The sequence below is a fragment of the Dromaius novaehollandiae genome, chromosome 13, assembly GCF_036370855.1.
Source record: "Dromaius novaehollandiae isolate bDroNov1 chromosome 13, bDroNov1.hap1, whole genome shotgun sequence".
In the NCBI taxonomy this organism is placed as follows: Eukaryota; Metazoa; Chordata; class Aves; order Casuariiformes; family Dromaiidae; genus Dromaius; species Dromaius novaehollandiae.
Window position 1 is genome coordinate 6,452,364 of NC_088110.1, and position 27,637 is coordinate 6,480,000.

The following is a 27,637-nucleotide window of genomic DNA, read 5'->3' on the forward strand; positions in this document are numbered from 1 at the left end:
TGTCTCTCCCCACTTTGGCCTCCCGCAGGATCTTCTAAATCCCAGTTGAAGAATTCACTTCTGTGCTCTCCTTGACCCCACCTTCTAAAATGCCCATCACTTAACACCCACAGGGAGATGTTCAAAGACTTGTGATTGCTTTCTGAGGAGCTCTAGCAGACAGGCCTGATCCAGTACGAGGGAAACCCAACTCCATGTGCCAAGTGGATGTCTGATACCAAAAGGAGGTACTTGAGACTAGGGGAAGGTGGAAGTACAACTCCTCTGTGACACTAAGCACTCACATTCCAGGCTACACCGACAGGAGCTACCAGGGACCAATTCCTCCAAAAAACACTTTGGTCACCCCAAAAGCTGAAACTTACAGATTCAGAGGCTTTGCCTGTAATTATTATTTGATTCTACAGAATATGAATCCACTGTGTAGGCCACACAAGTACAACGAGGCAGGAAGAACGAGCCCCTGGGCAGCGTGTTTGACAAAACTGCGTCAGACATTGGGGAAGTCGTCCCTTGGGAAGACTTTCTGGACAGATGTACCACGAAAAAAAAAAGCTAAAAGGGGTTGTAAAAATGTAGGTGTTAAATTAACTGATCCACAGCTTCTGTGCAATTCTGAAGAAAACAGCTTGCAATTTTTCACAGCACAGGAAAAACTCTGTTCTAACAAGTTTTATACTGAAAGAAAAACTTTTAAGTTTAGAAACCTTTAAATTTAACACTTCATCAAAGATCCTCTTCAGCACTGAAGGTCTAACAGCACTTCTGACGAGAGCTAGGGCACTTAGTAATTTCTAGGATGAGAACTCCAGTCTCTCTACTGAACTCCCCTGTTGCTCTCATTCGGAAAAAAAAAAAAAAAAAGAAAAAAAGAAAAGTCCTTTTTGCTTTCTGTACCCAAAATACTGTATGGAGACAGTGTCTCTGATCCAGTGTGCCACAACCCAATGCAGAGGGGCTGCCCTTTTGTTGGCAAAGTGCTATAATCCATAGAAATTTGGAACTTTGGATACAGCTTTTCAGCACAAAATACAGGTTACAGAAATTTTAAAAATAGAAATGAGAAAGAGAGAAAGAATAGAAAGGGATAATATTATCAGAACAAGAGCATAATGGAATAACTTTTTTTAGACTAAATCAGTGGATTTCTGTTTAACAAATGAATTATATGAGTTGATTAAATAGATGCACTACCCTAGACATTAAACTAACATTAACCTAAACTCAGAATAACTCCACTGGCTACATTTATGCTCCTCTGTACTCACATCAGCTAAGAACAGAACTTGAACCCAGGAGTTTCATTTCAGAAAAATGCCACTATGAACCAACTGTCCAGGGCTCAATCTGCAGGTCTAAGTTTCTCTAGCCCCTTGCCCCTCCGTTATATTCTTACTGTGCTTTTTCTTTCATAGGGGATATATTTCTGAACACTGAATGCAGAGGAATTACAATACCTGCCTGATCTAATACTCAACCCAGGACTTCTCCGTGTATTGAATGAAGTCCCCTCATTAGGGCAACTGATGTTAAAAAAATGAATGACCAGCAGAAAAGAAAAATGAAAGGAAAAGGGTGAATGCATCGCTCTCATGCAGTGACCCCTGAGGATCTGAAGTGGACAGAGAGACAGGCCTATCCCTTCTGTCCCAGGGTCAGCAAGTCTGCCTGGGCTCTCAGTCTGCAGCTGGAAGCAGACAGAGGTCACCTCAACAGTTAATTTAGAAAAAAGGGGTTGCTCCTTTCTACTCAGAGAAGCCTCAGAAGCAAGTTTGGTGCCAAGCCTTTGGGCGGTGGAGTGCTTTGTTGTGAGGCATAAAGCACTAGCAAGATGTGGATGAATTAAAGCCAAAGGTGGGAGAACAAATCCCAGGCTAGCAGCACTGGTACACTTAGCTAAGCTTGCAGATTTGGGACTTTTGGGATACTATTTCAAAACAAATTGCTTGTGCTTTGCAGATTTTTCCTGCCTTCCAATGAGGTTATCATGCTTTATCCAGTGCTACCAATATCCAGCCGCACCCAGCCATGCTCTTCCTTCCTTGGGTACACACTGCATCTCACTCAAGACTTTGACTCCAGAAAGGTAAGGAACAGCAGACCTTGCCTTCCTCGATGTCACAAGGATGGTTTTTAACAAAGCATTTAAATATGTGACCAAAAAGAACCTGTGGAGTCATGAGTGATTTGGAAACACTACACATCTGCACAGCGGTCCAGGAGAACAGCCACTAAAATCAAGCAACTTCTATTCAGGCCCACTGTGAACAGAAATGATGCACCAGATGTACCAACAGAGACAGTGCTCAGAAAGATGAAACATGATGAGCAGTAGACCACACTTTGTGTAAGGGAGAAAAACTTTTAGCTGAGGATCTCTGCATTACTAACTGAATCTAGTACATTGAATTTTGATTCATCATGTAATAGGAAAAACTTCTTGTTTGTGAAATCTTTTCCATGGGCAATGATTTCCCAAGAGAAAAAAAAGCAAAGCCTATTAATGGAGAGTTTTTAAAACAAGAGTTGATAAAGCCTATGGGAATATATATATACACCATAGGGAACAATCCTGCTTGGGAATAGCGCTGATTAGATGACCTCCCAGGTCTCTACCATTTCCAGTTGCACTGCTTTTAAGAACTTGGCACTGAAATGCTGTATGAAGTGACACCAGTTTTTCCATTCATAACTTGGCCAGAAGAACTATTTTGTAACAGAATGAAAATTAAATAGACCTCACAGAATGAGAACAAGGTTTTGTTCTGTTTCATTGTATTTTAGCAGGAAGTCACTGCTGCTTGGTTTAACAATAGACAAGCCTTCTCAGGTGATGGGAGGAATGAAAAATGTGAGCAGTTAAGAACTCCTGATCATTGAGGAGATTTGAGACACAAAGCTCGATTAACTGCTAGCTAAGAGATGGGAGAATATTGTTGCTTTTTGCCACTGTGTTTCAGCGTAGCAAAGATACACACAAGATGCCAATCTCACATCTGGATCTGAATTTTAACAGCCACAGCTGGCTAGGATTTGACATTTAATTTGTCAAGATTTCTTTTTATAATTGGTTAATACTAATATCTGTTGTAATCCTCAGGCTGCCTTTACTGAACTTAAATTTCACAGAATATCACATCACAAAGCTTAGTGCATCATTGTTTCTATTGTTTCTCTGCCTAAGCAAATGCACAGTAAAAATATCATTGCCTAACACCAAATCATAAGTACATCCCACCTAGACATGTCCACAGGGAACACAGGAATTTCGGCTTAACACATTTAGAATCAAATGTACCAGATCACATGGTATTAGCTATGGCAAAAAGACCTGGAAGAATATCCTCCTGGCCTTGCTCTCTCTTGTGAGTAAAAGGAGTCCTCTCATTTCCACAGCATCTGGGAGTGAAACATTTTAGTTATTCAGACCAAATCTCACCTAAGGCTTTAAGTCAGTGCTCACACCTTAACCTTGTACCTGAAAATCTGTCAGTTTGGCAGACAGATCAGTGGCAGACTCTACTGCAATGAATTCTAAATGTAAGAAGGCTTGGCAAAATTCAGATCTTGATTCAAACCTTTCCTTCAAATCCTGAATTCTAGGCCAGAGCTTCTGGGTCAAATGTCTGCTGACTCGGAAAGGAAGATCAGCATTAGATGAAAGCTAGTGCTTTCCCCTCTTTACCGTAGAAGAGGATTTGTCACATGGAAAGCATGAGTCTCTGGGACAATCGCAAAAGAATCCAGCCCCACGTGCTCATCTTCAAGGAATCAGGGCATTCTGCTTCCCATAAGATTTCTACAGCTGTTCATCAACCTTTGGTGTAGTATTTCAGACTTCTGAAAGCACAAACACAGGACAGAGAGAAAGAACAACAAGTTAAGCTAAGATTCAGGGGGAAAAGTTTAAGAGGTGATTCTTGTTTGGTTATTATGCAAGAGACAGGCCACACGAAACTCAGGCTTGAAACTTGTCTTTTTTAAGTAGAAAACAATTGTTTAAACCATCTGAATGTAAATGGGAATGAAATGCTCTCCTGCCAGTTAAAACAGTCCTTCCAGCCTCTGCAGTTACATGACCTTCCTAAACGTCAAAATGTCCTACATGTTTTAAGCCTGTTGGAGACCCAAGTCCTGACCACAGATCACTGATCAGCCACAGATCAGAAAATATGTCATAGAGAAGCTCAAAAGCTGTTGCAGGAATTAACTTGAATTCAGCCTTAATGTGAACTGTAATGAAGATTTCCAGTAGGGGGAAAAAAAAACCTCCAAGAACTGATAAAATAAGAAAATGGTTAATAGATCAGTGCTCTACAAATGCTTTCAACCCACCAAATCAGAAGAGGATGTAGACTTTGATCACCCCTAAGTTCAACATTGCTAATATGTTAGGGCAGGCAATTTGGTTCATTATAAAGACTTTAATTATCACCAAAATCTGAAAATGTTTGGAGTTCAGGCTTCTAGCCCAAAACCAACTTTTACCTTAACTCAGAGCACATAATACGCTTAAATGCTATACTGAAAAAGAATCTCTGAAAAGTACAGTGTAGCTGGTTAATGTCTGAGAAACCGCCAGTGATAATGGATTGATTCTAAGTACAGAAGCCACACAAACATCTGAGTTAGACATCATTGCCCCTTTATGGGAATTTAGTGTCTCTATGTCTTATCCCAACAAAATCTGGAAGGGTAAAAATGAGTTAAAATGTGTGATAAACATATAATTAAGTGAATTAAAATATTCCTATTAGTTTCTGCTTTGAATGAAAGTTCAGCCAGATTTAGTTTATCCAAGTTTACCATTTGCTGTTCATCAACCCCAAATTAACACATGATATTGAGCCAGCTAGAAATCTATGCACATATTTATTTTCCCTTAGGATTTGTACCCCTGTTCTGCAATGATGGAGACAGAAAGAATCAAGATCATTAGGAGGGCTAAAGTGAGAATACTGCATGAGAACAAGAAAGCCCTCTACTATTAATTTTACTCAGTCTCCTAGTGCAGTCATATCCTCTGAAGTTAGAAGCACACATATATAATCTGGGAAGTCTTCCAGATTTCTTTTTAAGGAAATGAAGTTCTCAACACTGACTGCATTAAGAAGGGTATTTTTGGTTTTCCACAATGCCAACAGCAATGCTGAGTAGAGCTCTGAATACATACTTGGAGGTTGTGCAGTATGTAGCTCTGTCCTTGTAGAGCTAAAAAAGCTGTCATCACCACACCAAGTACGCTATGCATCCAAGCTTCCCAACAACTGTGCTACATCACATGTTTGTGCACTGGTCTACAGCAGAATCCATCCCAGTGCTGGCCACTTACAGCACAACTCTGATCCAGGATGGGAGTTTTCTAGGAAAAAAAGTATCTTCAGCTATCGTGGCTGTGGAAATCATCTTTAAAATGTATATTTATTCCATGAAAACATGTTCACTGTTAACTCTGAAACCTGAAGAATTCCCAGCCTGTCCCACTACCTACTTCTCCTTGTAGAAGAAGCGTTTAGTCAATATGGTAATGCCACTCTCCAAAACTTCGCCTCCCTCAAGTTTCAAAATTCTCATTAGCCCTTCTTTAAAGTGCCAAATCCTCCAGCGTTCCCTACTGCTATGAGGTATTTCCATAAACTAAGAATGAAAATATTAAGTATATTTAAAACAAAATCTGGGGAGATTATATCAAATGAATTAGGCTAACTTGGAATCTATGTATGTTTATTTTCCCCTAGGATTTGTACCCTCGTTATGTAACAATGGGGAGAGAAGGAATCAAGATCACTAGGAGTGCTAAAATGAGATTATTGACTTATGCGGAGCTCCACTGATTTGAACAGGTAAAGAGTGCTTCATTCACTTGAACTAGCAAAGACTAGCACGTTGAATGTAATGTCAAAATCCTGTTATACTCAGTACACAACACATTTTCACATGCCAGACTCGAGAGTGTTTCCATTTCAAAATGGGAAGAAGATATCTCTGAATTTCCAAGTTGCCACAGAATCCAAGAATCTTATCATTTGTTGACAGTAGAGTATTTGGGATTGAAATATTTCTCGTGAATAAATTAATGAAGTAATATAAAAATTGACAGCTCAGCTATAACATTTGCTCATCCATAAAAAAGTCACTTCACCCAGCAGAGTGGGTAAAGTAAATTTTACAAGGTTGAATTAATGTAGATACTGACAGAAATACGACCTTTTTTAATCAATGTAATTTCAAAATAAATTCATAAGTAGTAAAAAATTAAAGCACACTTGTTATAGTGAGTGGAGTGATATGATCTGGATTAATCTACCGAGACTGTACTCTGTTGGCGGGCTTGCCCCAGAAATACTAACATTCTTTGCTCGCACCTGCAAAGAAACCTGTATCAGGTTGCTTAGAAAACCTTGCTTATGCAATAGATTAGAGCTGATAAATCAACAAGCAATTTTTTGAGCCACCACCTAGGACTTGGTATTCAGATGTGTCTGAAATGATTTGAAAAAGTTCGGCCTATATTGAGTCAATCCATTATCCAGGACAAAACTTTCAAAGATGATACATCATCAGAAGAAAAAAAAAAAAAAAAAGGAGAGAGAATATACCAAACACTTGAAAAAAAAGTGAAGAGAGTCTGAAATGGAAAAGATCTCATCAGAAAGCTGAGTCCATAACGAATATAGGACATAAATATCAACTCAGCAGAAGAATTAAGCACCAGCTGAACTTTAAGCAGAAATTTACTTTCAAAAGAGTACGTATCCAGAAGCAAAACATCCTGTCTTCAAGGAAGTGTAAAAGGACAGTGAAAACTGCTAAGAACTCAGAATTTGAAACTTACAGGTGTCATGGGAAAATGTAAGTGTAAAGCAACTACATAACTGCAAGGCCTGATTTAAGAACAAACCCATTTTAAAAAAAAGAAAAATAAAGAAGCACAGAAACAGAGTACTTTACTGTGTGTTTCCGTCCTTCAAAGGAGCATTCTGTGCATCTCCCTACCTAACGGTTAGAGGTCCGAGATGTAACCACTCTGTTCTGAGCCCTGCACACATGCCCACCTTGATAATAGCATTTCTCTGTCATAACCACATTAGAGCTGCTAATGTCCATGCATACACACGTTACATTTGGGCTATTCAGCTGCTGCAGGATTACAATGCAAATTCGTTTGACCTACGCATGTAATTTGACTATCTTCACAGGACTGCATTCTCTTCTTGCTGATATGCTAACTGATTATTTCATCTTTATCTTCTGCGAGCGTTTGTTTGCTTACTTAAGTGGTAGCAATGTATTGACCATGACAAACACCTTGGAGGTTTCCAAGCAGTTGAGTATTTCCTCCTTTGGCAGCTTTTGGATTTTTATAGCAACTCTATATCAGTAGCCTCTTCATTCCTGTGCCTTGAGAACACCCCATTGCTTTGGGGTTTATTCTTCCACTGATGCATGTACATCACTCACCCAAAATGCTGCCTCCACCAGTCCCTTGATGGATCTGCTCCGGGACTGCCTGAGAGCACAGATGCTGACGGGACTGGTGGCATGTCCTCTTAAGGGCTACTCTCCTTTTCATTCATTACAGCTAGTTCTTTGTGTTGTGTTTGGAGAATGAAGCTCTGAACAGACCATGCAGAGATCAAATCAGAAAAAGACCCCTTGCAAAGTTGCTCCAAATGCCTTTAGAGGTTGTTAACATAAAATGACACACTGCTGTCAGGGCAGTCCTGCATTTTGGCTCTCCCAGGCAACAGTTTTTCCGTAAAGTCCATTGCCTTTCTGCCTGGCAGAAAGCACGCATGTTCACAAGGCTGCTGCATTCACAGAAGTGCGTGCAAAGGTGGCGGGGCAGGTATTTTGGTTTAGTTTAAGAAGATTGACCTTAGTGATGACACTGAGCCAGCTACACAAATTATGTTTATCGATGCAGCTTCATGTGTATTCAGAGGCCAACCTTAAGTTAATATAGCGTATTTTCAAAGGTACTATACAATGCATGTTTAGAACTGCAAATGCAAGCCATTCCCTCTGCTCAGCATGAGGGATAAATCTGGCAAATTAGAGATTTGTTTATATTCTAAGCAGGTAACAAGAAAACAACATACCTACTGCAGTTCAAGGAATACATTTCAAAAGTGGTTTACAGTACATTTATACTGTAGTATCATTTACATTTGTAAGTCTTGTGTATTCTGCAAGTAGCACAAGTAGTTGTTCTCTAAAACCTTTTGGTAAAAAAAAATATTTCTACTGTCATTAGACTTGTTTAAATCAACTTATTTAATTCAGAAACCATGCTTCATCTGCAAACAGCTGTGTTTTCTAAAATTTACATCAGTTAAGGTTTTGTTGATAGGCAAAGTCTAAATAGCAAATCTCTAACTTCTGATTTTACAAAATCTGCTTAGAGTATAATTAAGTTTTCACTGTAGGCACATTAAACACCTACCAAACTGGGGCCTTTATCCATGGCTGAGCCCTCTAGACAACTGCCCCAATATAAATGATAGGTAATCACAATAAAACAAGATCTCAATTAATATAATTGTAAGCTGTTAACTTGGTCAGGCTCCAAGGTTACAGGGAGATGCTGAGACACATCGGCAAGTGCATACAGATTATGGAAGAGGTGTAACCTGGTGCTTCAGAGAGCATCTCAGTTGTGTTTCATATGTATTCTTCACAACTCTTACAAGGGGTAGTTCCAGCACAGGAACAAAACCAGCCTTGCTCCAAGGGTATTGTATGTAAAGATTAACAGTGTCAAATGGTGACAGCACTATCGTAAATTCCAAGCACACAAAAACTAAGATGTTAAATCCTATCTCTATAACTTCTGTTCCTCTCAATGCGAAATTCAGAAGGTGTTGAATGGAAGTGATCACAGAAAGTAGTAGCTTGATTGATAAAGTCCCTATCTGGTCATTTACGATCTGGCTGAAGGAGAAGCAGCTTTTGCCAGACAGAAAAGCAATTAATCTGCAAACAAGCCGAGGAACAGCAGGGCTGTGCATTGGAGTCTCAGGCTGCTGGGAGCTCATGAGAGGAGATAAGACTGCAGCCTGCTATTTATTGTACATTTTAATTAAGTGCTTGTTAACGGCAGTTATCTTAACAGTCATAAAATTACTGTTGTAATGCATTTTGTTTGAGGAAAAAAAAAATGGAGGGAGCCGAAGGACTTTATGAAAGCAGTCACAGATTGCTTTCACTTTAAATCAAAGAATAAATTCTGAAGAGGAGGGATGTTGCAATGATCTAAGCCGAGCCACTAATGGTTATTTAATGTGGCCATCAGTGTTTGTAAGTCCCTAGCATACGGAACGTACACAATAGCCTCCAAACCCTCTTTAACACTTATTTGAGATGACAGGAAAAATGAAACCGTTTGTGCTTTCAATGGAAAAGCAATCATTGGTACATTATATTCTGCTTGCCCTATCATGCTAATGCATGGTAAAAATGTCACCAAATGTATTTAAGGACCTGATGGAGTGTTGCTGTTTGATTCCTGTTACCAGGCTGATTAATAAAAATCTTCAATTTGTATGTAAATGCAGTAGGGTTTCATATCATCCGCATACCTGCACCTGGAGAAAATAATAAACTGAAGTTTAATGCAGCAATTATAAGCATTTATGGAACTCTTTAAAGAGGCTGCCTGCCTCCCCTGACCATCAAGATGAGATATTCACAGAGGAATATTACTGATGCTCAGACAAGCAGGGCTGCAGATGGTCCCCAGTGCAAATGCTGCCAATGCAGATTAACTCACTGACTCATACTCACTTTGGTACTACAATGTAAGCTACTTATTGTTAGACAAAAGTGTCATATTTTTCCCTACATCTGAAATAAAATCAAACTGAACTGTTCTTTGGAGTAGTGGGAAGGGTGGTAATTAACATTTCAAATGAGCTGTGTTTGCATCATTCACACTTTTCCTGACATCATTTAATTCCCCTGTGCATATGTTCCCATGACAACATCATCACCACAGATAAAAATTGCATCGGTACAACAGAAACTCTTCAAGATATACGACAACAGCTGTTTGTTTATTTTTTTAAATCCCTCTAATGATCTTCAGACTTTTAACCAGTGACCCCCTAATGGCTGATCCTTAATAAAACAAAGTATGTAGCTATTTGCATCTTCACAGATGGATATTGGAAAGGGTTTGTGGTTTGAGTACTAATGGAATAATAAGTACCATGTATTGGATATGGTCATGTGGAGGAATACATTACAACATAGATAGATATCAGCTTTGATGTATGCCCATGCACAAGCTCTGCTCAAATAGCTATCCATGATTGAGTGCATATGACATAGATGTTCTTAGTTTGCTATAACCATTTACTAATCTACATTTGCAAATTTCAGTGAATGTGCTCAAAATGAGAAACAAACATATTCAGCTGCAATCCCCGTGAGACACTACACTGGATAAATTACTGTTCTATTGTTTCAACACTGTATTTTTATTGGAGTGCAATTCTTAACTATTAGCAGGGTACCAATGCGTTTTCATGACTGTGATGTTCTTCACAGATTACAGCCAGAAAATGAAATCAGTGAGCTACCAAAAGCACAACTATAATTAGTCTCTTATTTAATAGTCTCAGACAAGGCTTTAACTTATCCCATCCACAACTGAGTGCCCTGTTGACACGAAGAGCTGCTTTTATTCTGCTTCCCATGGTGCATGATCAAGCCATCCTCCTTAAAGAAGTTTAGTGGAAGATCACTGTTTTTTTAAGCCAGCCTCGAGCTTGCCACCAAACAATAGTCCTCAAGCACAGCTGTGGCAGCATTTGGCTGGCACGCAGCACATACTGCAGGAAGAGCTGTTCGCTGTCTCTTCGGCGTAAAAGCAAAATGCGTATACTGCTTAGATTATCATTCAGTCTGTTAGCTAGAAAGCACACCAAGAGCCACTTCTGGGCAAGCTCTTTGACAGGTAATTGCTCCAGAAGCAGCTTCCCAGCATCATGTATGGATGAACTGAACATAATCCTTATGAGGAAAGCCCCTTCTACAGATGTAGCTCTAAGTCCCAGTTTCAAGCAATACTCAGAGTAACAATAACTGCTGAGAGAAAAACACCTGTAGTTGAGGTCTCTAAATCCAAAGAGATGCCATAATCCATTCTGGAGGGACTTGGCAATTGCCAGCCAAACCTTTGTTTGTTTATCATCCTAAACAGCAAGTGCAGATGCGGGCAATGAGCAGCAGCATAGCACCACACTACAGAGGAAGAGCTGTACTACCAAGCTGTCCCCCAGAGTCATCAGTCACTACATCCACCTGTCAGGTGATGTGTCAGATAATGGCAGAAACTAACCTAAAAGACTTTGAAAGCCAGACCCCATTTCTTGAGAGGCTCACAGAGATTATCTGCTCTTGAGCCTGGATTCCAGCCAGGTTGGTAAAATGCTGATCTGCTGTTTCACCTGCTGCTGGTGAACTTGCAAGGATGTAACTCCAGCCACGGTTTTAGATGTCTTGCTGAACAGAAGTGCTGTTATTCCCACACACCGCTCCACGTTCCCCCAGCCTCATTCTGGAAGGTGAAGCATCGCCCCTACCAGACAGAAACAGTGACTGAGCAAGATGATGATCTAAGATGATGATCTTGATCTAAATCCCGTGAAACTAAATGGGAATCCTATTGTTGCCAGCAGACTTTGGATTAGAAACCCCTGTTCTCAACCAACTCCAACGCACAGCTATGCCTGTCTCGCAGGGAAAACCGCCACGGTACCAGCCGTGCCAGTCCGTGCCTCTGCGCAGCCCCGCCTCGGCAAGGCAAGGAGCACTAGTCCTGCAGAGCCAATGAGCTGTGCAGGAGTAAAATCCATGATAGTCCACTTTGCGTGTTATCAACAGAACCGGCAGCTAAATTCACATGATAAAATCTTTATTGCCAGTCATAACACAAGGAACTGAAAGCACGCCAGCTGACTTCCAGATCCCAAATGGGCTCTGCAGCAATTACTAAAAAAACAAGTATATGCCATCAAGGGAGTCACTGAAGGATAAATATGGATTCCCACAATGACAGTTAAATAGAAACACATCTGGCTACTTTTCAGGCAAGATTCAAACCTGCTAAAGTGAAGAAATTAACTTTCAGTTGCAATGAGAATTATAAGATTTAAAAAAATGTCAGAGGAATTTAGAACTCACGGACATTGTAGAGCATCTTCTCTTTCTCCCTCTCCGGACCAGAATCATGTAGGTTCTGATACAGAAACAGCCCCACAAAGAAAAAAAAAAAGATTTCATTTTTCATTTCCTTTTCTTCCAGCTATGCCATCGTACTAGGATAATGAATCTACATATATTACTTAAACATTGCACCTTGCCCTTCAGAAGTAAGGAGAAAATTGGAACTTAAGATATGAAAAGCATTGCTTCTTAGAAGAGCAAAATCAAAATAACAATAAGAAATAGTCATCCCTCAGGATCATAACAATCTCTGGAAAATGCCTATATTGCATCTCTGAGAATAAGCCTTATAAAGGGTGTTTTCTATAATCTTGCACTGATATCATACTGTCTTCTTGATGTCAAATTCACTTTTACCACCATCTTATGTTCTTGAGCTTGACTAAAATTAGCCTATTGAATTGTCACCTCATTTATACAGTAACAACATATACAAACGATGCTTTCTTACCATGCTTACTGGTGTATACAAATCCTGCTCCAACACACGCACAGAATCCACACTTGTCAAGGACTTGGACTTGTGAAGCCCAGCACATACCAAGATACATTCATAATGTTGTGCCAATAGCAAATACTGCAAATATTGAAAATATATTGAGATCCTGAACAAAGGTATTTTGTCACCATTTTTTAACACGTAGCTTCAAAACACATGCAGCAGATGCAGTTATTATCTATGCAGCTCACACAAGCCGTATCCAAATATATTTTATAATGACCTTACCACAACTTCAACTCTTGCTTTCTTTTTTATTCCTTCTTAGCAAAGCTTCTAAAAAACCTGATTACTCATATTCAGGTTTGCAATGTAGAAGCATGCTTCTTCTTAATTACAATATGGTTCAGGTAGCAGGACCATTTCGCAGTTACAGTGCACAGGCTGCATCCTAGCTCTAGCTTCAAAACTGTCCCACAAAATGACTTGGGAGGATCATCTGATCTGCTAAATAGCAAGAATTACACCTCTCATGCCAACTTTACAAGTATGTGGAAAAGTTTGATCACTTATGTTCACCAAGTGACCTGAGAAGCTCAGCAGAAGGGGACTGTGTACCTTTGCTGTTCCTTTCATTCTTTTATAACTGCTTATAAAATGACTAAGTGGCTTTAGGTTGACTCCACAGATTTCTGGAACCCTGTATCTAATTCCATGTACCTGCTCCCCACACACACCCCACTGATTTGTTTTCTAACTTTATAAATCTTCCAAGAACATCACTATTAAGTCTTAAACATGCAGGTTCTGAGCCTTTGGGCAAGGGCCCACAAACTATGGTTTGCAGAGCACATTTAGTGTGGTACATGAAATGCTTGTTGATGGTTTGTAAGGGGCTGGACAGCTACATAGTGATGGCATTGATTTCCAGCCCTTTGGCCACTTCACCAGTTCATTACACATGGGGAAAATGTGCAAGGAATTTTAGTGTCATTCAATTGCTGCGAAACAGGAAAAAACATCAAAAAAGTTCTGACAGGCCCCTTAACATATAGCACATATTGTTAAAAGATCTGTGATGTCCTGAAGTTCACTTCCCTATGGCAAAGCTGTTCTGTGAATACAAATTATTTCATCCAGAAAAAATACAAAATGTTCCCAAACAATGTATTTAGGTATGCTTTGAATATTTAAAAAATTAACTAACGCTGAATCCCTGGAGATCTTTTGGGGACTTTTAGACAGTAAGTCCCTTTGTAGTCATCTCTGATATCTTCTAGATTTTCCTTTCCTCTTCATACCTCATTACAGCTAAGGTTAGCTTCACACATTTCCATGCTGGTCTAATTATATTTGTTATAGCATAGGTGTTTTTACTCAGTGTAGTACAAGCTGTATTGTTGATACAGTAACAGCAACATAAACATGCCCTACTTTTGCACAACATAGAGCTGGCATACACAGAAAAGTGACTGCATAATAAGTTGCAGTATGAATTCAGGTATACTATTAACTCCACGCTAATTACTGCATGTTCCTACGAGGCGAGATAGCTTACTCTTATGCAAAGCAGCGTAAAACACTTCACACGTATGCAGTCACACTGCTTGCTAAGGGTACATCTAGTAGCCTAACCAGTAAAATACATTCAAGGTGCCAGGGAATATTGCTGGGCACTGAGGCCAGCTGGTACAGAGCAGCTCGTGCCTGGGCATGATTTCTCTTCACTTGCAGAGCGAAGCTGCTGCTCAGAGCAGCCCCCGGCCCACTCCAGCTCCCAGGGCAGGTGCAGAGGCTTTGGGGGAGCAGGGCTGGAGGCCCTTGAAAGGCCACCCAAGACCACACTGAGAGCTTCGCAGGGCAACCCATGTGCTCCTACGCTCAGCAATGCTCCCAGCCACTGCTTATTTTACTCATCTAAATTTAGCCTAAGTGTGTGCACAGGGGAACAGTATGAACACCAAACCTATCCAGCAGTCGCTCCTCCATGCAGGCAAGCAATTTTTCACCCCAATGTATGGGAAATATCAGCACATTTGTATCAACTTAATTATCAGCGGAGTTAAAAGTAGTAAAACTTATGTTTAGACAAGGCTTTAAAACTCCTTTCTTCTCCATTAAGAAAGTTTAATTTTACTGTGCCTCTACTGTATTTTCAATGCTTTCATATATCGCTCCCTGTTGAGGTCCAGGATTCTGCATGGTTTAGTGGAAGAGAATGGATCTTATTACTCCGAGTTTTATTTCAGCTTAAAATGACCACTGTAAGGATAAATTGCCTCAAAAAAATCTTCAAATCATTAGAAATACTTCCTAACCTTGCCATAAAGATTTCTTTTACCACTGTGACCTTAATGAGAATGTTTCCCTGAAGAATTGCGGAGAGTTTTATGAGAAAGCAACAACAAAACAGTGAGGAACCTTGGCAACATTGAAAAAAATCAATAATAAAAAAAAGTATCAGAAAAAAGCCCAATACCAACTTTTAAGATGACCAAACTCTAATATCCTCTCATTTGTAAGTTTAATTTGTTTTCTGTACTATTTTTAGCTCACTGAACTTCTATTATGTGAAGTATAGAGGAAAAAAAAACATTTTTTACTTAGAAGAATTCTTGACTAGCTTTCTCCTAAATGTGATATTCTTGGGAAAACAGGATATCACTTTAATAGATGGAAAGAACAGTCCATAGCCACAATATGCAAAACCTGATCTACAGCCCTAGCTAATCTACTACTTAGCATATGCCTAGTTTTAAGCATGTGACATATTCCCTAAAAACCACTGATTCCCATCAAACACCTCACAGGCCTTAAAGCAACACATCAGTTTGAGCACCCTGCCAAACCTATGCCCAGCATACTGTAAAATAACCTCAGGCTACCTCCAAAAAAAAAAAAGTGAATACAACATCCCAAATAATAATAATAAAGGCATAGCCCCAAAGCTGGTGAGAAGCAATGGCAGTGCTGAAAAGAACATTTTGGAGAAAACCGGCCCTCACAGAAATCCACAAATGTTCTGTACTCTCTTCCAGTGCAACGAAGAGTTCTCCCAGTGGGCACACTTTGTCCATGAAAAACAGAGCCTCACACCCCAAAAAACCATACACCCTCTATATACTTTATATACTTAAATTCACTAACTCCACTTAAAATCATACAGAACACCAGCTGGCAGTTTTTGTAAGAGCACATCCAATGCAAACGTACAAAGAAGTGCCACCCATCGATTCATGCCACTTTACTGCTTCTGCAGTTTTAGTTCAAGGCATCAGCCTTCAGTTCAAGCCATTTTACGAACTTCATTATTTTTTGAATGTGAAGTTTTCGATTGGTTTTGAATTTCTCTTCCCTCTTTTCAGTTTCAAATCATGGTCACCTATAACTCAAACCACCCTTGTCTGGCTGGAGTAGAAGGTCTATACAAAAACACTACCACACAACAGCGAGGGCATTCTAGTTACATTTAAGCAGTCTCTATTAATCCAGAATTTGAGAGGGTATTACATGTATTTGGAAATTAATTAAGAAGGAAACTTTATCTCCTACACTACAAAACCATGCATATATTTAAAAAAACATCACGGTTATAAATAGATGGACCCCTGATTTATAGACTCAGGTTATTGGTTTTGCAGGGGGAGAGGAGGATGCTAACTGCTGCAGATGGTTTGTTATAGGACCTTTTATTGAACCTTATCTGGCTAAAAGAACTGCCTCTGCACTGAAGAGGTAATGCAGGGTTTGTAGGATCATTCTCATAAATAGGAAAAGTAGGGCAGTATTCTCCGGATTTTGCTTTTAAAAAAAAAGGAAGAAAGAAAAAATTTTTCTTTGGGCAGTTTTAGCAAGTTTGGGGTTTCTGTAGCTTCCCTGAAACTGTGCAGTTACCTCAGTGCTACAGAACAGGACAGTCAAGCAGAAATTTGTATTTTCAGTGTTTCCACGTAAAGACTGGTCTTTGTTGTCATAAAATTTTGAAAGAAAATTGAAAGAAAACACATGATTGGCTGAAATTTGAGGGAATTTCACACAATTTCACCTATTTGGGGATGACTTTAGAGATTTTAAAAAGGGGAATAAATCCATCAATTTTCAGATTTTCATTTAAAAAAATCCATGATAAGAAACCAAGCACTAGCACCAGGAGGAGGTGTCAGGGAATAGTGCCGGGATGGAGGCACCCATGGGTCAACCACACCTACTCTCATGGGAGGTGTGTTGCTTGCTGGGGTCCCAATGCAGGATGTGCCAGAAACTGCCAAGACCGCAGCCTTCCCAGGCCTCCGACTATTACCTTTTGCTACGCAGGCATCAAAGACACTGCCAAGGGAGACCTGAAGCAAATCAAGAGCGACTACAGCGCTTGGGGGCAAAGACAAAGGACGCAGGTGTTGAGGTGCTGTTCTCCTCAATCCCAGAGGAGAAGAGGAAGGTCTTGGGTAAGAGTGGAAGCCTCCTGCGAGTTAACAACTGGCTGTGTGGCTGGTGTTACATACAGCACCTTGGCTTTTGTGAACACGGGTATCTCTTTGGTATCTTTGACATCTGACAAAGCGTGGTAAGGGCACTTTTGTCAACAGACTTGCCAACCTAGTCAGAAGGACTTAAAACTAAGCATATCAGGGGGAGGTGGTAACAGTTTGCAGTTAAGTGAGGAAACAGAGGCTGGCAGAAAAGTACATGAGGCAAGGAGGGGGAGGAAAGCAAGTAGCAGAGCACAGACTAGGGACTCCAGAACAGCAGACCTCAGCTTATGCAGGGAACTGGTAGCTGAGATCCTGTGGGAGGCAACCCTGAAAGCCAAAGGAGCTCAAGAAAGCGGGCAGGTTTTTAAGGACAACCTGCTTCAAGCACAAGAATGATCCATTCCAATACTCAGGAAACCAAGCAAACGTATCAAGAGACTGCCTTGGTTACCCAGCGAACTCACAATGGAGCTCCAATATAAACAGGACATATACAAGAGGTGGAAGCAAGGACAGGCTGCGAAGAAGGAATACAAAGTATCACGCAGGCATGCAGGGGTGGCATTAGGAACACCGAGGCTCAACCACAGTCCAAACTGGCAAGAGACATCAAGAGCCTCTACCACCACATTAGCAATAGAAGGATAAACAAATAAGGGCCTACTGCTGAGTGGGGCCAGTGATCTAGTGACAGCGGACACAGATATGGCTGAGTTACTCAATGCCATCTTTGCCTCTGTCTTCACCAACAAGGTCTCACAGACTTTGTGCCTCAAGACAGGGTTCAAGGACGAGAAGAACTACCTGCAGTTTAAGAGGATCAAGTCAGGGGTCTCTCAAGAAGTCTACTACAAGCCCATGCAACTAGCTAGGATGTATCCCAGGGTGCTGAGAGCGCTAATCTCCCTGCAAGGCTGCTCTTGATCACCATCGAAAAGCCATGGGCAGTATGCTAGCTGCTGCACTAGTCTTGCTTGCATGTCCCCTTGACTTAGAAGCTGCTCATGACCTAAGCTCTATGATAGAAAGACTCAAAAGAAAATGTTGGTATTTTAGTGCATTTTCCCATTGCACATATATGATTTGCACACACTCACATTTCATCAAAAATTATTATTTTACATTTGAACTTTCAGCAAAATTCCCAACATTAAAAAAAATTGTGAAAATTTCCATTTAGTCAAAAAGTAATTTTCTCCCCTTAAAACCAAATATTTCAGAGGAAAAAAGTCAGACCTTTACAGTTCTGAGGTGGGAAGGGTAAATGATATTCACAGCCCTTTCACTGGTTGACTTATTGATTTATTGTACGATTGTACCATATCTAAAGCCGTTCTGAAAGAAATGCCTCGTGTTCAGTTACATATTTCAAAATTTGGTGAAACAGCTCTACGGCATTTCTTTTAAAAAAAAGCAAACAACATTTCTGTCTAAAGAATTGACACCACTTTAATATGTAATTTCAAGAACAAGTTGTTCTCAAAGCAACAAGAGAGTGAAGCTATCTAAACAACAGAAAAAATAGGAATGTTGAGGATCTAAACTTCTGCAATTATATTTAATTCTAAGCCATTACTCAGAGAAATACATTTCAAAAGGACGGAAAGGCAGCCTCCGTCTCTACGGCCATCAGCTTCCCAAAGAGGAAGCCAAAGAATTATGCACGGCAGTGAGCCTTCCACTGCTCTCAGCAACTTGACTGAAACCACCGTCTTTTTTACAACATAGACATAATATGACATAAAATACCAATCTCTTCCAAGCAGAATTAAATGAACTAGTGAAAGAAGCTATCCTACGATGAGATCCATGCTTTGTCAGGCCTTGAATATGTTTGAGTAATTTCTATAAGAGAAGTACAATTCTGACTGCTTTACAGTTTTATACAACTGTTTCATCAAGTCTGATACAACATGTGCATTTGTAGTGAAAGCCAAAGAGCTGAGTAAAATAAAACCCTACCTTCAGATCTCCCAGCATACATGCTGACAAGCCCTTTCAGGATATATACCAATATTTAATAAATATACTAGTTCATAAGTCCTTGAAAAAAAGTAGTCTATTTATGTGCAGAAAGGTACTTTTCAAAGTTCAATATAATAATCAATATTTATTCAGAGATTTGAAAGTGCTCTGCAGTCTTTACAGACAGAACTATACAAACAGGGAACATTTTACCCACCACTGAAGTCAGGTATCTCAAACATGGAAGACAGCAACCAGTTAATATGACACCACAATGCCATATATGAGTCGAGGATAGGAAAATACAGAGAAAAAGCTAAGCAGCCATAACTTCAACTAATTGCTCAAACTCTGGACCCAAAGACAACAGAACTTGTATTCTTCCTTCTGCTGGAAGCGCCTACTTATCTCCAACAAAACGGCCGCAATCCTGACATTACGTCTCATTGAGAAAGTTACTATCTTCTCCGTCCGGTGTCCCTCCCCGTTTCCCAACACTAGCTATTACATTGATTCAGCAACTGACTCCAAGGGAAAAATACCGCTCACTAATTACCATAGAGTGGTGTTCATTCAGCACTTCAGTTTTCCTTGGAGGCTTCTTACCCAAACATTAACCCTCAACCAAACCAACCTCAGCTGTTTCAACATTCTTTTTTTTTCTAATATGTACATGAAAAAGAAGAACCAGACCAGTTGCAGCCAGAATTCTTGGCAATTTAACTTTTCTAACCAAAGTAATTTATAAATTATGCAAGTGGAATATTTATTTATGTGAAGAATTTTGTGGGTTTTTTTAAAGGTGGGATTGGAACTGCTTTTATATAGTAAGTGACTGAGAAATCTGAATGTTGCCTTGTATAAACTTCAGAGTAGCAACAACATTACAGAACAATTTTGCTTTTATTGAGGGAATATGTACATTTTAATTAAATTTTAATTGTGAGACAGCAGCTTATATAGCTATGAGAACTGAAAATGGTTCAGATTTTAGTTTTTGATCTGTCCTACTACAAAAAATAGTGCAATTCAAACATAACAAAATTAAGAAGAGTATTCGCTCTGCAGTAAGAGGGGAAAGACACAGCAGGAACTAAATGAAGGACTTGAAAGAAACCGGGCCGGCTGCCTATCAGGGTCCCCCCTATTTGCACACCAAAGGTCCAGGACATCTGGGGGAGAGTCTGTGCCGTGCCTCCTCGCCATCTTCAGCAGGGCCCGCGTCAGGGGAATTCTCCCCCAGCCAGAAATGGGGCTTTCAGCCCTTTTATGCTGTTCTGGCCTGTTTACCTACCACAAAGGGGTCAGAGAACAGGAAGAGATTGTAACCCTACAGTTGAGGCAGAGAACACAGCAGACTGGCGGACCTGGCCACATGTGGGATTCAGTCATCAATGGCAACTCTTCTAACTGGCACGAATGTAAACCCCAAAAGCAGAACAAAAGTCCTCAGCTGAGCTGCTCCTGCTTGAATCCTACTTTGAGGCTGAAGTAATGTTGGAGAAGTGCTCTGAGACATTGTAACAGGCATCAGGGAAATGCAAAATAGTTATTTCCAGGTTGTATTTACAAAGTTACTGAACAGCACATGTATACATGTTTCCACATATGTATAAATAACACATTCAGAAAAGTATAGTCATATGTACATGTGTACACACACGGAGTGAATACCACTTTTTTTTCTCCTGTATGTTTGGAGATCCTTTCTGCCCCTTTCCCAGCTGACCACTGAATTACTGCTCAGTCGCAGCGTATTCTGCTGTGCTTGGAAATCCTCCAACTCCAGACACTCCAGAAGTGTAAAGTCAAGTAGACAAAGGAGGAGAATATGAAAAGATGAAGGGAGTGAGAGGAAGGAAACTATCAAATATCACAATTCCAACAAACCATTACTTCTCTCTGGGATCAGCCAGCAGATCAGTAATAGTCTTCTAGCTCCATGCCAAACAAGTAATAGTAGTAAATTAGTAACAAATTAGTAAGTGTATTAGAACAATGGCTATAGAGTGGATTCCTTGCAAGTACAACTTTGAATATTTCACTCTTAAGCTTAAAGGAGATATTAAACAGCACTTTGTAAAATACTATTTTGCATAGGCTGAAAACATGAATTCTGTCTAGATATGTAAAACCGGGCGCTGGGAAACAAACTGTTTTAAACCACAGCATATTAGCAGAAGAGCTGGCCAAGTGCTACAGAATCTGAAAATTTCCAAAAAGGAAATATTTTGATAAAACTCATCTGCTGTAAAACCAGTTTAAAAATTCCCAGTACATTTTTTTAATAGAATCCCAACTTCAGTGTATCAGGTAACATGTCTCAGTGAAACAAAGCATTTTTGTTTTTCAGACAGCTAATGAGCAGGTTGCATTTGGTACTCTTTATTGGAAAAGTAAATTGCTATTAAAGGAACATAGCAATTAAGTCACTGGGGCTAAATTGCCACATCCTCCCAGTTTGCTTTAGGAGTGGGCTTTTTATGATATAACCTCCACAAAAGTTTCTTTGTGGAGATTCTCCTGCAATGTGTCATGGGAGGAGAAGGCAAAGGTTTGTTCTTCTCTGTCTCTGTTCAAAAGCTGCTCCTAAACCTGGAGGAACCTTTCCATCGAGATTGACAGGAGGCCAAAGCTGTCCATTCAGAGGCCTCGGATTTCCACAGCCAACTGGACTCATCTTTGCCGTGAAATCCCACGCTTTCATTGAGACAGAGGTCCCCGGCAAAATTACACAGTCTGCAAATGTTTTATCTTTTCACTGAAACTTTTCCAGCATGAGGGTGCACATTATTCCCATCCCAGCTCCATCTCCAAGCTATATTCACAGGCTCTACGTACAGTAGAAGCTTCCAAAGCAAGTGATTTGGGAAGGAGACTAACAGTATCGCAACGGAAGTCCTCTAGTTGCTGTTCTGAAAGCAGGGATTGAGATCTTCATGTAGATGCACAGATCGCAGAAGCATGATCTGGCCGCCGGACATGATAGGCTTCCTATACAGAACAGCGTTACTATAATCCCCTCTCTTGTCATGAAATATTCAATTTTCTTTTTCATTCTTAGAAAATAAAATGCTAAATTACCCAGTTTAGTAGGTCAATGTCAAAACTTATGATGAAAAAGAATCTTCCTAAGAGAGTTTCTTAAAACCTGTATAATCAGGTTGGTAATGCTGCCCACAGGGAAAACCCATTAACAGAAATCTCTAACACATTTCAGAAAGCTAAACCTAAGTGGATTGTGGGTGTGCCTGTTTGTTAAATTGCAAGCAGCCCAACTCATCTGAAAGCGCTGCTACATCTCAGTGCATTGACTTCCTCCTGCGCATTACTGTACTTGTGGTAGAAATCTGTTAATGCAGCGGAGAAGGCAGATTTAATGAAGAAAGTAGATTACATCTTCCTTACAAAATTGGAAGAACTTTCCCAGCTTATCTAAAGGGTTAAATTCAACTCCTGAACTTCAATACTCAGAAATTCTATGCACTCTCTTTTTAGAGTACTCTTCCTTCCTTCCTACCCGCTAACACAATAGGGAAAGCTTTGTTATCATTAATCATCTTCAGAGCCCTAGGGATTCGGAGGGTACGAACACTGCTGCAGCCTCACTGAAAAAAACACACAGACACGCACCAAAGTTTCTGTCCGAGTTCACTCTTGCAGATTTTCATTAGTGACTGGATTTACGAGTTAGGGGACATGGTTAATGGTTCATCTAAAGTCAAAGGAACTAAATCTTTAATAATTATCATGGGAATCAATATCTCCAAGAAAAGGATTTGAGCTTTATTTTTAAGAAAAGATTTTTCTGTGCTATACCTCCATGAAGATCTGTAATTTGAAGAGGAAAAAAAAGATGGATTTTCATTCTAAAACCAAATAATCTCTTGCACTGTATGAAACACCCACAAGATATTAGAAAAGCTAAGATGTGCAATCTAAACAGAGATGGAAATATATCAAAAATCATTTCAGAGAATGATTGTCTTAACAGAGGACAATTTATACAAATTAAACACCTTAAATAGCAGGTACAGTATAAGTTTAGCAGCATTTATTTGACTAATTTACCTTGTCAGCCTCCTAATGAATGGCCCCAAGAAAGCAGCCTGTCTTGTAATTTCTGGAGACTCTGAAGGAAAAGGATATCCTGTAGAAATTAAAGAAAAGAACCATGGCTGAGAAAACATTTGTAAATAAGTCATCAACGTTCTGATTAGATCTCTAACTCCTTGATCTAAATGTCTTGTTTTTTCATGCATTCTGCCACATAAAATTATTTTTAAAACACTCAGTGCAGACGCAGTACTGAAATAAATAAAAACAACAAACATAGTAGTCCTGATTTCTCAACAAACAGACTTTGTATCTGCAGGTGTAAATTCTGTACCTATTAGTAACTGGTTCATCAACTTAATGCCTACTCTTTATAAAAAGTATAATACCACCATTATTATGCCCTGTTGCCTATTTGAAGCTGCAAAACAGGAGGCTGAGTTGTGGAAGAGAACTGGGTTTGTAAAAACTCTTCAGATGACACTTACGAATTCCCCAAACAATCCAGCAACACAATTCTGTAACTAAAAATAAACCAATAGCTCCTGACTGAGAGTCCAGTTTCAACATCCCCAGTGCCATGAAGTTTGTACGCTGCATTTGTGCATAAAAATATGCGAACATCAAGTAGCTGTGCAAGCGCACGTCAAGTTAAATGCCCCTAACAATCTGCAAAATGATTATTTTCATGTGTAATTGCAGTAACTATGCATGCACGTTAGGCCCATGGAATCGATTTTATTTGGCTAGCCATGTGCTTCTACAATACTGATAATTTCGATCTAATTTATTCTCATTGCTTACACAGCTAACAAGATCCCGTACATATACACAGTGTGCTACAGGCTAAGACTGTGTGTCTTGCTCCACAGAAATTACAATCTGAAAAAATTGGAGCACCAGACCTGGGCTGGTTTTCATGCCTGGAGTGAGGAAACAACCAACAGTGAGGAAACAAAACAAAGCAGTAAGAGATGACAGGAACAGTAAGGCAAAGGGATTGGGAAGAGAGCAACAGAGATCTAACTGGGCACAACACCTAGAAGAGTTCACAGCAAACATGAGTGCCTGGGACTGGAGAGTTTGGAAAGCATACAGTGTTGTGCACTGCAGTGCTTTGAACAGTTGGACTGTGGACACATTTTGCACCAGATTTCCTTTTTTAAAATGTGACTTTCAACATTTTCTCACTTCAGAAGGGCATTATGAAGGTAATACATTACAGAGTAGGAAATGGTCAGATAAGATAGTCACTGAAGCTGTGGAAGTTTTTAGGGTTGATTAGATAGGATTTGATGGGTAAAGATAAAGAGATCTGACTAGGGCGCAGTAGGAGATGCTAAATGAGTGACAAACTGTCTCCCTTGCACCCCAGGCAATGTCTGTTCCCTAACCTACCAAGACCTCTCGCCAAGGGAAACTCAGCAGTAAGGCCATATCGACCGAAGAGCACTCTCCCACAGCCAGGCTGCCTGCAGCAGGCTTTGAGCAGGCCCATCTGAGATGGGTGGTCTCGCCCAGCAGGGTCCCCTCACCTTGGCATTTTTTGGGGGTCCTGATGTCACATCTTTCTTCTGCTGGCTCCCATGCTGTGGAGCATGTTCTCCCAGATGCTTTATCGCATCATTTAAATGCTGTTTCAGACAACATTTTTCCCTCATTTGGATTGATCTCCAGCCCAGCACATTATCCCTTCTTTTAAATTGATGTCACTTTCTTTAAGAGCTTAAGCATTACTCTAAACTGTGTTTTAATTGCTGTTTATATGTCCCTCAAGTGTGCAGAACCATGAATTGTTCAGAAAAGGCCAGGACTTTTTATAAATAAAATCCTCACTTACTACTGAGCGATAATATTAGCTGGCAGCATCTGGATACACTTTCAAAGTGAAGATTTAACTTCTATAAGACAAGGCTAAAAACACGGATGGCATAAGCTAGTGTGAAACCTGCAGAAAGCTTTTCCCCCCCCTGTTCTTCGAATGCCATCATAAGTCCGTGAGTGGGTGGAGAGTTAAAGCCTGCATACATCCCAGGATGCCAACCCATGCCCTACTGAGATACTTGACTGTCTAGTGCTTCTAAGCAGCTGGAAAAACGTCAGACTGTCATCACTGATTAAAATGGGATTTTACAGAAAGCATCACACATATTGTCAAAATTCTAGACTTCATTTCACACAATGTAAACACAGGAAGTTGTTAATTTTGCTTCAAAACAGATTTGCTTCATGCTTCCCTCCGTACTCTACTCGTAGCTCCCTCTACTTGTATTTATTCAATGTTGTACATATTCAGTGCTCATGGACACCGTTTTGTTTATCGGAAAGCCTGTGTTCTTACTGAACAGCCAGGAGCCATGCAGATGCCTGCACATCAACATTTCTGCCACTTGCCGTCTTCAGTCCCACTCCTCAACGCTTGAGCGGAGCTGATGCCGGTTACTTTGATCTCTGTGGCTCACCTGCAGCTCCCTGCTTTCCCCCCCTCAGCTAAGGGACTAACTAGCTCTGTTGCAGCAAACACCTTCTTAGTGATAAGAGGACTGCACCACCAAGGACATACTGAATTAGCCTTTACTGTCTGCAGCCAAATTTTGGACAGAAGCTCTGGAGCCACTTAACACACTTTTCCTCTCCACGTCGTGAGATGTACAATTAATTTAGTTTCCCTGATTTTGAGGGAATGAGAGTGACAATGATGCTGCGTTTCACCTGTACTTTCTATCTAGGTGGCAAGCGTCCTGCGACACAAGCAGCCTCGCCCACGTACACACAAAGGCGGCAGCAGCAGTCATGGCCGATATTCACCCACCAGCCTCTCCATGTGATCCAGGAGATACTCGAGAACGTGAGAGATGCCACCTGCTCGCCGACCCTGTCGGAGAGGACGAGGGCAGCTTCGACGCCTCAGGCCAACGCCGCACACCACCCTGGCTGCTCCCCGCAAAGGCTCCCGCTGCAGCGCTGCCTGCCGCGCCCAGGAGCCAGCGGGACGCTCCTCGGCACCCCACGAGGCACCGCCAGCCGCTCAGCCCGGCTCGGACGCCACACGGCCGCTCGCACGTTAGGGAGGAGGGCGCTCACCGAGGCCCGCGGGGACAGGGCCCTGCTCCAGCCTCACCAGGGCCGCCCCCCCAGCGCCTCGAGCCAGCCCCGCGCGCAGGTGTGCTGCGAGAGCCCGAACAGCCGCTCACGGCGGCACCAGGTGACACAGCAGACACTGACCCCGAGGCACCAGCGCAGGCCCACCGGCGTGAGAGAGCGCCCACGCCCACGCCCACGCCCACGCCCACGCCCACGCCCACCCACCACCCCACAGGTGTGCGCCCACCTGGCCGGGCGGCTAAATAGCCTCACCGCAGCCGGGATTGGCCGGAGGGAGGGAGCAGGTGGAAGCACAGGATTGGGCAAGAGCAAAAGCCCTTGCACGGGGATTGGTCGGCAGCCTCAGGCTGGGCGGGGCTGGGAGGCCTCGGGGGACATTGGGTCAGTGCTGCCAGGAGCGAGGGGGCAGCTGCGATGCCCCTCAGGGCAGTTGGGCGTCAGGAGGACCCCAGATCCCCCCCAGGGCAGTCAGGGGTTGGGGGGACCCCGGATCCCCCCCCCAGGGCAGTCGGGGGACCCCAGATCCCCCCAGGGCAGTCAGAGGTTGGGGAGATCCCAGATCTCCCACCCAGGGCAGTCGGGGGGACCCCAGATCCCCCCCAGGGCAGTCAGGGGTTGGGGGGACCCTGGATCCCCCCCCCCAGGGCAGTCGGGGGGACCCCAGATCCCCCCCAGGGCAGTCAGAGGTTGGGGAGATCCCAGATCTCCCACCCAGGGCAGTCGGGGGGACCCCAGATCCCCCCAGGGCAGTCAGGGGTTGGGGGGACCCCAGGTCCCCGGTCCAGTCACCGGGGTTAGGGGTGACCCCGGACCCCCCTCCAGTGCAGCCAGGGGCTGGGGGCGACCCCGCGTACCCCACCTGGGTGCCCCACGGCAGGGCACGTGGAGAGGGGCCGGGCGCCGAGCCCTCGGCCCACGAACTGCCTCGAGGAGGGTGCCCAGACCAGGGGCCTAAGGCTGCTTCCAAATCCTGCCCTTCTCCCACTCCCCTGGACTTCCAGCTGGGTCCAGACCATGAAACCCCTGGAAAACGCTGCGGCTGCAGATACTGCCGACCGGTTGGCAATAAGGGGTAAGAGAGCGGGTCGGATCCACTCTCCACGCTGCCACTTCCCGCTGGCTGCTGTACGAACCAAGCATGACAGCTCCCGCATGAACTATCTGCCATCCTCCCACTTGAACTGAATGGCACCCGTGTGACGAAGAGGCCAGGAAAGGATGGTACAAGTACTCCCATAATTACCCACACTTACCGTCTTATAAAGGAAATCTATTTTAACACATTTGGCTTACAACCATGACAGTGTATTGAACTCATCCTGGGAGACATGAAGTGGAAACAAACTTGGATCACTGGATTCTCCACTGA

General features: G+C 41.9%; 1 long non-coding RNA gene across 2 annotated transcripts in view; it reads right to left on the bottom strand.

Moving 5' to 3' along the window:
* LOC112984388 (uncharacterized) overlaps positions 1-27,637 on the bottom strand; it is a 165,032-nt gene that overhangs the window by 128,375 nt on the left and 9,020 nt on the right. Inside the window, exons 2-3 of one of the 2 annotated variants that reach the window (XR_010391389.1) lie at positions 23,179-23,257; positions 12,190-12,244 (exon numbers count right to left, since the gene is read on the bottom strand). This is a non-coding gene — a long non-coding RNA (uncharacterized LOC112984388). The remainder of the gene's footprint in view (positions 1-12,189; positions 12,245-23,178; positions 23,258-27,637) is intronic. The other variant, XR_003259465.2, reaches the window with a different exon arrangement.